Raw genomic sequence first — 10,429 nt, 5'->3', positions numbered from 1 at the left:
ATATGATTCAATGACAATTCAAATACTTTATTCAAGAATTCAAGTGAATCATATTATTAATGTACAATGATGATATGATTCGTATAATATCAAATTAAGTAATTGACATTTGATTAAACAATGACCAATGTGTTACTTATAAACATAATTTAAGTATTAATGTATTATCATTATAATTTTAGTAATTTATATATTATCACTATAATTGATATGATTATATCACATGATGACTTGATCATTAAATCATATAATTATATAATAATAAATAATACATATATAATATGACATAACTCATAAGTCATAAGTCTACAAGTTAATCATATGATTCATGTACAATGATAATCACAATTGATTCAATTGAATTAAACAATATGTTACTTATAACTACAAGTCTACAATTTAATTAAAGCATTATTAGATAATTTAGGAATTTAGGATTTAGGAGTTTGAACATTACCATTTACCATTAGATATTAAGTTCAATTCAAAGAAAAAAGATTATAAGTAAATATGATAAGAATTTAAATAATTAATCATATGAATCATATGATATAATTTAATGAGACCATATGATTATATAATATCAAATTAAGTAATTGACATTAGATTCAACAATGTGTTACTTATAATCACAATTGAAGTATTAATGTATTTTTTGAACATTTTTTAGAAAAAAGAAATTTAACCATTTTTTGAAAGAAAAAAAAAAAGAAAATTAACAATTTTGAACAATTTTGAATTTTATATATATATATATATATATATATATATAATTGCTTATAGTTATATTATATGCATATTGAATAATATAAATGTATAAGATAAATATTTAACTATATGATCCAATTACAATTCCAATACTTAATCAATTATTCATGTACAATGACAATGACAATGTGATTCATATAATATCAAATTAAGTAATTGATATTGGATTAAACAATGTGTTACTTATAACTACAATTGAAGTATTTTTGTTTGTTTGTAAGTTTATAAGATCAACACTTAATCATATGATCCAATGACAATTCAAATATTTATAGCAATTGGGCCCAAGAAGATATTAAAAATACAAGAAAAAAAATGAGGGTAAAAAAAAGCCCAAAAAAAAAAGCCCAATTTTAAAAAAGCGGTTAGCGGGCGGTTATCTATTTCACTAACCGCTAACCGGCCACTAACCGCTAACCGTTAACCGCTAGGCGGTTAGCAGTTGCGGTTAGTGAAATTTACTAACCGCTAGGGCGGTTACGGTTAGCGGTTATTGCCACTAACCGCTAACCGTAACCGCCTTTGCACCCCTAGTTGTTAAAGCAGTTGTAATAAATAAATCGAAAATAAATTCAATAGGCTAGATAACACATGATTCCTAAAGATGATATTCTAGTAATTATTATGGGATATTTTCTTTTTCAGCAGACATTTTAAAATAAAAATTTTGCTACCATGAGCTTTCATGTAAAAGTTTTGTTGAAGTAAACTTTCATATGTAAAAGTCCACTTTAGCACCTTGTAAGCTTTCTCTCTCCCTCTCCCTCTCCCAGGTCTCCCTGAAGCTTCTCATCCTTTCTTTCTCTTCATCCTCTCTCCCTCTCCATCACTGGTTCACTTCCTCACCACACCAGAAATCACTGGTTCAATCGACACCCATCAAACCAAATTGTCCGCCAGCGCCTTGTTTTCTCCGACCTCTAGCTCTCCAGCACCAACACTCCCCTCCCAACTCTAAAAGTCAATTATTCTCTTCTTCTTCTTCTTCTTCTTCTTCTTCTTCTTCATTTTTTGGTGCAGCTTTGACATTCAAGATTCACGAGAACCCTCTTGTTAGTTGATGGGCTTTCAAAAATTGGAAGGCAGATCGAGAGATATTTGTAGAGCATAAATACATTTGTTGTTAATCAATCATCTCTGCAATCCTGGTTTTATGGTGGCGAGTGAGAGTGAGAGGCGGGAAAGGGGATTTGGGCAGGAAAATAAATATTAATTTTTTTTTAAAAAAAAATTGTATTTTAAGTGACTAAAAATAACCACCACCGCTGGAGATGTTTTAAAACATTGAGGAAACTTCACTAAGGACTCCCAAACTTCCACCCGTTTTGAAATATCCCATCTGAACTTCAAAATCTCTCAATTTAGTCCCCTGAACTTTCAATTGCTTTCCATTTGGACCCCTCCGTCAGATTTTAAACGTCACATGACGTTTATACCCCTGACTTTTGTATAAAATTCAAACTTCTAAAACGTTTTTTTATTTTTAAAAAAACATAAATCAGGGATATTTTGGTCTTTTTTGAATTTTTAACGGCTAAAATTAATGGAAGGGTCCAAATTGAGAGCAATTGAAAGTTCAGGAGACCAAATTGAGAGATTTTGAAGTTCAGGGGGTATTTCAAAACGGGTGGAAGTTTGGGGGTCCTTAGTGAAGTTTCCCCTAAAACATTCATAGCAACCCCACCAAAATAGCTAAAGGTACCATTTTTTTTTAAACTACCAATTTTTTTAAAGCACCTATAACAGCCTCACTATTTTAACTATCTACTTTCTCTATTCTATATATATATATATATATATATATATATACTTTTTCAAAGAATATGGCAGGAGGGAAAGAAGTTATATTAGTTTTTAGGGAAAACTTTACTAAAGACTCCCGAACTTCTACTCATTTTGAAATACCCTTTCTAAACTTCAAAATCTCTCAATTTAGTCTCATGAACTTTCAATTACTCTCAATTTGGACCCCTCCGTCAAATTTTAAACATTACATTACGTTTATACCCCTGACTTTTGTATAAAATTTAAACTTCCAAAACATTTTTTTATTTAAAAAAAACAAAAATCAGGGATATTTTGATCTTTTTTTGTATTTTTAATGGCTAAAATTGACGGAGTGGTCCAAATTGAGAGCAATTGAAAGTTCAGGGGACTAAATTGAAAGATTTTGAAGTTTATGGGGGTATTTCAAAACGGGTGAAAGTTTGGGGGATCTTCCGTGAAGTTTTCCCTATTTTTGATTCATTTGATGAGTGAATAAGATAGTGAGTACTGTTGGATCACAATTTTTTTTTTTTTTGGATTAAAATGGTGAGATTGAAAAGGAAAGTTTTTCACTTTTATTAAATTGTCTCACCAAAATAACTAAAAAACAAAAAAAAAAAAATAGTTTGAGAGATGTTGCAAAGGAATGTAGACCCGTGGCAGAAACCTTGCCCTCGTTTGATAATGGACTCGGATAGATAAATGCAATAGCACTTTCTCCCCACCATCGGCCAACCATCTCTGCCTACATGGCGGATAACACATAAAGATTGCTGACAAGGTTAGGGGTCTTGGGAGACAAATCTTTGGGATACACATATTTATGTTATAAAATATTTCATTTCTATTTTAAATCATATATATATAGATACACATATTTATGTTATATATATATATTCATTATATTTTGATTCAACCCTCCTAAAGATAAATTTCTAACTCATTATCTAGAACATTCATATTGATTTATCTGCAAAATGGCTAATCAAAGCACACTTTATCTAGTTTGGCTAATGAGTTTTGAAATGTACCATACATCGAATTATCCATTCTTTCTCTATAGTCTATATCATTGGATTAGCCATTTGAAAGTCAACAAAATTATCCATTGTGAGCCCCTACTATCAGGTCTATCCTGATAACGCCCCTTTTGCAGCTTTCAATTATTATGTGACACATCATCAATTTAAGAAAAAAACAAAAAAATAAAAGTGAGAACAATCACACCAAATCAGAGGAAAAAAAATCCATAGCCGACAAGACCCAGGTTAGACCCACGGACCCACGGGTCTGGCCAACGGTGAACGCCTTAAACCCCGCCAGCCGTGACCCGCCTCAAAATCCGTTTATAATGTCTTAAAACCCGTTTCTAATGCTCCAAAACCCGTTTTTAATACATCAAAACCCGTTTCTAATGCCTCAAAATCCGTTTCTAATGCTCAAAAACCCGTTTTTAATGCTACAAAACTTGTTTCTAATGCCTCAAAACTCGTTTTTGGATTTAAAATTAAAACATAGAAGTTAAAGTTTAACTCTATAGAGATTTTATCACCCTAAAATCTAGTGTATTTTAGTCCAACTTATTTTTGTGTACTTTCTATGTTTTTGTTTATGTGTCGATTATTGATTGTGAGCTGTAACATGAGTGTAATCAGGATGGTCATAATAAAGAGTATAACTTCTATAAAGGAGGTGGTGTAAACCACCTCCTTTGTGCCCACCAATAAGAAGTTGCCACTTAGGATTATTGCACAAACTCAAATAAGAACAAAAACACTAGATTATTTAGGTTTATTCAATTTTTTTTTTTTTTTTTTAAAAAAGGATATGGGAAGGGCGAGGGTGGTTCGTCGCCACCGCCAGCCCATTTGGGGTGGCCGTGCAAGACACCCCCAACCCATGGGGTAGCCCGGCGGCCACTCCAGATGGGCTGGGGGTGGCCGGCCACCCCAAGTGCACCTGCAAAATCTTTTTTTTTAAAAAAAACTATAATAATCTTGTGTTTTAGTGCTTATTTTATTTGGTGCAATAATTCTATGTGGCCATTTTTTATTGATGGGCACAAAAAAGTTGGTTTATAGAAGTCGCTCTCCATAATAAAAGGTTTTCTCATATCCATTTATTTGAATTATTCTCTTGGTTCCAAACAAACATTCTAACTAAGACCTATCATCAGGATCCACGTAATATGTGATTTTGATCTGACTAGTCGATCATTAAGATTTAGTTGGCTGTTGCATTTATAATGCTCATGAATAAGCATTTATAATACAACTCTTCCATCCCCATCCATCTCTCATTACTCAACAATTATGATGATTTTTGTTAGATCGGACGATTGCGTTGGGCTTAGCAATATGAATATTCGGCTCACTCAATTTTCAATTTGAGTCCAAACATTCAAGTTTGACTAAGTTTAACTATAAAAGAGGTACTCACTTTGCTCTCGCCCTTGCTCCTCTAGGTTAACTTAGTGTGTGTTTAATATTGTTGGGGGAATAGTTTATAAGAGATATCTCAATCAGTTGGAATCACCTTTAATGAATCGGTAACTAGTTCACCGGTAACTAGTTTGAATTCTCTAACTCCCTCTTATGTGGACATATCAAAAAAAAAAATATTGTTGGAAAATAAAGTTCAGAAAAAATTTCTTTTTTTTATTTTTATTTAAAAAAAAATATTTTTAAGCTTTTTATTATTTTTTTAATTTTTTTTTCAAAATTGCGTTTTTAGTGCTTTTTTATTTATTTACCAAACTGACTCATTTTAGCTTTTCACAGTTTTTAGGTACTAAAAACATTTTTTAAACCCTTTAACACAACTAATTAAAATAAGCTTTTAGTCATTGGAATGTCCCGATCGAGTTTCCATAGGAACCGCCCAACTCCGATGGTTTCTTTATCTGTTTTGCACAATTGTATTAACAATATTCATCAAAGTACAATCAATCTCAAAACAAATAAACAAGGCCTAAGTTTTTTTTTTTTTTTTTTTTTTCAAAGAAGAAGCACTTGAAATTTGACATGAGAGGTGTAACAAAAGTTTTGGCTGACAAATAAATACTCACCAACTCTCTTCTATAAACGACAAAACCACTCGAGTAGAAGTGTAGAACTAGCCATCTCCCAACTCGTAATTAAATTATCACAACCGCAATCCACAACTTCTCTAGAAGATAAACCTTTACGTACCCATCACCCAAGTCTCCCTTTATCTTCTTCTCATAAATGATAGATGAATCTGAGATAAGTTTTGTGAATATATATATATATATATGCGGTAAAGAGTTTTGTTGTGAATTTTTTGTTTAGATAATGTTGATGTTGTGGCTTGAAATAGCATGGGGGCCTGGGTTTTGGAGACAAGTACTAGTCCAAGTTTGACTTGAATTTGGGATAGAAGACCTACTGGAACAGTTGTAGTAGGACTGTTTCACTGACTTGCCTTTTTATATAAAGACATGTTGGAGGACTTTAAAAAATCGTCATCAACCTTACTCATTTTTACACTTACTTTAAAGATTAAAAATTTTAAATTAAGGATATCCAACTTTCAATTTCTTTTAATTAATTATTTATGTTAAAATTTTCAATTAATTTTTATCAAAATACCTCTTTTTTTTTTTTTAATAAGAAAAATATAAAATTGCAAAAATATTATAAATATGTTTTGTTACAACAAAAAACAAAAAAATGGGAAACTTTATAAAGCCCCTTAAACTTCCACGCACTTTGACATGGTCCTCTCACCCCCAAAGTTAAAAAACTTTCAATTTCAATATTTGAACTTTTAATTTGATACAATCTACTCCATCTGTTAAGATTTGACATTAAATCCTAACGGAAGTTATGAAAAATACTAAAATACCCTCAATTTTTTATTTTAAATGGGTCACAAGGAAATAATTGAGGGTGTATTGATATTTTTCATAGCCTCTGTTAGAATTTAAAGCAAAATTCTAACAGAGGGGATAAATTGCATCAAATTAGAAGTTTCATGGCTGTAATTGAGAGTTTTTGAACTTTGAGAGGAAAAGGAGATCATATCAAAACATGTGAAAGTTCAGGTGGACCCTGCAAAGTTTTCCCTAAAAGAGAAATAAACGTTTGAATCGTTACAATTTTTTATTGTATTTTTATATAATAATAAAAAAAAAGGTATAATGGGAATTTTGATAATGTTGTGCAAAAACAATCTCAATTACGGTAAATAAGGCAAGGACAATTATACACAAAATAACACCAAAATTTGAGTGATTCCATGATAATAGCTTAAAAGCACATATTTTCTTTATTAAAATAAGCATTATCATACTTTGTTTTATTTTAATTCTTGCATTTTATATTTAATCAAGGAATATTGACTAATAAGTAAATTGGAGCTTAAATTGAATATTAATGAAAGGAATTGTGTTTGGTAGGAATTAAAGGAAAGAAAGTTAAATGGTCAAATAAGATGAAAAGTGGAACACATGGCCCACTTATAAATGGAAACGAGAAACAATATTGGCCTTGTAAGTGTCTTCTACGTGGAAGTGATCAAGGAAGACAAAAGCCTTCTTGAGATGATGTCCCACATGTAATCTAAAGGAAGAAAAAAAAAAGAAGACCAAGTCAACTAAGGAAAAAAGAGTGAAAAATAAAGAAAGGAAATCAATTTCCTCTATGATTGTATTTGTGCAAAAAGAAAGAGAAGCCATTCAGCCATACGTGGAAGCAAGAAAAAACATAAAGGAGTGGGCCACGGTTGGAAGCTTGGCCAAACAAAAAGAAAAGAGAAAAGAGAAAAAAGAAAGGGGAAACTTCACTAAGGACCCCCAAACTTTTATCTGTTTTAAAATATCCTTGAACTTTAAAATCTCTCAATTTAGTCTTCTGAACTTTTAATTGCTTTTAATTTGGACCCATTTGTCAGATTTTAAACGTCACATTACGTTTATACCCTTGACTTTTGTATAAATTTTTTTTTATTTTTTAAAAAACAAAAATCAATGATATTTTGGTCTTTTTTTTTGAATTTTTAACGGCTAAAATTAACGGAATGGTCTAAATTGAGAGCAATTGAAAGTTCAGGAGACTAAATTGAGAGATTTTGAAGTTCAGGGGGTATTTCAAAACGGGTGAAAGTTTGGGGGTCCTTAGTGAAGTTTCTCAAAAAAGAAAAGAACAGGAAAAAAAAAACCAAGGAAGAGAGAGCTGGCGCCGCACAAGAAAAGAAGAAAAAAATAGGGTTTGACCCTTTATAAGGGAGCAAGCCGCACAAACGTGAAGAGGGGAGAAGGGGAGGCAGAAAATAAAGAAAAATTCAGGGAAGTGCGCCCTAGAGAAAAAGATAATAAAGGAGTTGTCTTTTCTCTCTTTTATCTATTGTTTTATGACAAGAACATTTTTCATTCAAATTATGTGTAACTTTAGTTAGGGCTTGATTGAAGCTATAGTCATGTTTTTTTAAGAATTTCGATTTGCCTTGTTACAAACTATTTTTGTGATGCTTAATTGATTACTTTTAAGTTTTATTTCATTCTTCATATGGCTTATGTGTTATGCTTGATCACCATATGCATGTGTTTTATGGAGATTGTCATATAGGTAAATTTAGATGACTGAGTCTTGTGCCAATACTAAGTGACAAAGGAACCACCAATTATGAGTTCTTGGGATTAATCAACATGAAAAACCAGAATAGATACCATGTTCAAGGTTTCGTGTGTTTGTCAATTTTCATTGTTTTATGCTTTCTTAAAGTGCAACTTAGTAGATACCATACTAAATACTTTGAGAATGAAAAGAGTTAGAGTATACATCAATGTTTAATTTGTTGTTTAGAAAAATCAATAGCTTAAGGAGTAGACACCATTCCCTTAAGTTGACAAACAGTGAGCATCTAAATCTAGTTTGTAGCATTGTGCAAGTCGTTTGCTTTAAGAAAGATGATTGGTGGTGAATATCGAAGCCTTAACTTATTTTCTCATTATTTCAATTCTAGTTTCAAATTTGTTTTACGATTTTCTTTCGCTAGTGCAATCTTGGTTGGTTATTCAAATATATTATTTGTTTTGTTTCATTTAGATAGAATCTTTAATTAATAATCTTTAAACACAATTAATCCAATTCTCGTGGGAATGATCTCGCATTTGCTAGATATACTATTTGTTTGATCTTGTACACTTGCGAGTTAAAACATACATTTAGAGGCTTATTATTTAGGCTGATATTTGTATCACATTCTCTTAATGTGAGGTACGTCCACTGACAAAGGTGATCACGAAAAAATTTACTATGAAAGTTAGAGCACAAAATATAGTGGATATATAGAAAATCACTCAGAATCCAAATCTCCAATTCACTATCACACAATAAAAATTAAGGTAAATATATTATAAGTCCCTGAGTCAACGTGCCAAAATTAAATTCTCCCTAAGTTTTTTTTTTTCTTGAAAATTTACCCCCTAGGTTAATCGAAATGCCAAGAAAATCTCTACCGTCAAATTTTTTTAACTGCCGTTAGATTGGTTGAAACGCATCATTTTAATGACGGCCATATCAGTCTAATTTTTTGATCCTTCGTGTCCACTGTTGACACGTGGGATCAAAACTCACTGTTTCGGCACTAGCCAAAATAGTGAGTTTTGGCTGACTTGGGGGTTTTATTGTTTACACCCCCAAATCGTGAAGTCTGTCCCGATTCAAACCTTCCCCGACAAAACCCATGCTTCCCCAATGCACCCACAGAGACCCACCGACGCACCCATCGGTGCGACAGAACCCATTGGCCACCAATCAGACTGGCGTCCAAAGACGGCCATAACTGGCGTGTATTTGCAGTTAACCGACGCAGACGAGCTATGGTTCCGGCGAATTCGAAGGTAATTTTCTATAATTTTTTTGTGGGTTGTGTTGGATGACTGTTGTTTAGATTAATGGCTGAAGAAGGGAGACTATTTTGTGGGTATGTTGTTGCTGGGTTGTGATTTGGGCTGGAAACGAAAAAACAGATTTGTTTTGGTGAGGGTTGGATACAGCTCGAAATCGGGGATGCGCACCCACAGATATAGCTCGAAATCCAGCGATGTTGCCCACCGAACGCCACTGACAACGCCCACAATCCAAGAACCAGCAGGCCGAACACCACCCACGGCACCAGCTCAGAGGCTTGTTTTGTCAAGATCCCTTTTTTGCAACTGATTTTGTGAGTGGAATTTTGAAATGGGATTTTTCATGGTTTTACCATTCTCATACCATTTTTTTTGGTTGGTTAATTTTTCTGCAACATAACAAAAATCTTGGATTAATTTTTGTGTTGTTGGTTTGCCGAGAAGAGCATGGTTTTTTTTTTTTTTTTTTTTTTCCTGCTCTTCGAGAATTTGTGGAAAACCTTGGGTTTTTGCTTCTGCATTGAGTTTTGTTTTTATTCCATGGATATACTCGTGAATATTTGCTCTGCATGCATAACCCCAGTTGATACAAGTTTGGTGTTTGAAATGATGTGGGAGAGATTTTTCTTTTGGGTTGCTTTATTCTGTCTTGGCCGAATGGGGTGAAGGTGTTTCTTTTATATTTCTTGCATGGAATGTTGAAATGCTTCATAATGTGTGACTGTGTAAGTTCTATTGAAACTAGAGCTGCACAAGAGTGGATGGTAAATTACTATTTTTGATACTTTCTTGGGTGTGTTTTTCATGTTGAAGTGGGATCAAAGTGGCTTACAAACCATCAGGAGTGGAAAAACGCATACACTGTGTTTGGTTCTCTTCTTATGGATGACAAGGAAATTGCTGAAAGAATTGTCCTACAAACACAATATATAATTTATGAAAACATTATGGCCTCCTCCAATACATTGTAACTGTTAATCTCCATTGAGCATTACAAACAAATGTCAAATTGCTTGCACT

This window comes from Corylus avellana, chromosome ca8 (genome assembly GCF_901000735.1).
Source record: "Corylus avellana chromosome ca8, CavTom2PMs-1.0".
Taxonomy (NCBI): Eukaryota; Viridiplantae; Streptophyta; class Magnoliopsida; order Fagales; family Betulaceae; genus Corylus; species Corylus avellana.
The sequence above is the reverse complement of the archived record's forward strand: the minus strand, read 5'-3'. Positions refer to the sequence as shown.